Source organism: Silene latifolia, chromosome X (genome assembly GCF_048544455.1).
Source record: "Silene latifolia isolate original U9 population chromosome X, ASM4854445v1, whole genome shotgun sequence".
NCBI classification, from domain to species: domain Eukaryota; kingdom Viridiplantae; phylum Streptophyta; class Magnoliopsida; order Caryophyllales; family Caryophyllaceae; genus Silene; species Silene latifolia.
In genome coordinates this window covers 250,841,749-250,842,664 of record NC_133537.1, presented here as the reverse complement: position 1 = coordinate 250,842,664, position 916 = coordinate 250,841,749, and positions in this window count along the sequence as shown.

Sequence of the window (916 nt, the reverse complement as noted above, 5' to 3'; positions counted from 1 at the left end):
GGGATTCCAAATCACAGAATGCCACCCAACCTTAGGCTGAACCCCTCTTAACCATCTGTAACAGCTAGCAGGAGAGTAACCATCAGGTTGGTCATGCCATTTGCCATTCAAGTAACCACCGCTAGTTCGGTTTTGACCACTCGCATACACGCCTCCACACCCAACTAGTATTAGTGCTAGGCTCATATTCAGACCAAGACCTTCCTCGAAGATGATTACATTCCACCCACTTGACCCCCAGACAGTCCCTTCCTTCATAAATCCAGTCCACTAGTCTCCCAACTAGAGCTTTATTCCACATCTCCATATCCTGTAATCCCAGGCCCCCTTCCTCTTTGGTTCTGCACACCTTATCTCAAGCCACCAAAGGAGCTCTCACATACTCAGGACCCCCATCCCACAAGAAGTTCCTGCAAGTAGCTTCAACTCTTTGTATTATCCCTTTGGGAAGCACAAACAAAGAGGCCCGGTAGGAGCATAGACTCTTTAGTACCGCTTGCACCAAAGTCAGTCTCCCTGCATAGGAGAATTTCCTAGCCCCATAGCCATGGATTTTGGAGCAAATTTTATCCACAAGGCATTCACAATCTTTCTTCTGCAGTCTAGTAGTGTGAATAGGCAGTCCTAAGTATCTAAAAGGCAGCTCCCCCTCTTTGAAGCCAGACACACTGAGAATCTCTTGCTTTAGCTGATCAGAAACTCCACAGAAATAAGCATTTGATTTGGCAGCACTGATTTTAAGGCCTGTATCTTTGGAAAATGTAGAGAAGGATCTCAGAAGCAACATCATTAACTTAGTATCCCCCTTACTAAACATCAAGACGTCATCAGCAAACATCAAATTTGTAAGGCCCATTTTCTTGCACATAGGGTGATAAGAAAAGTCATATCTAGCAGCTGCATATTTAAGTGTCCT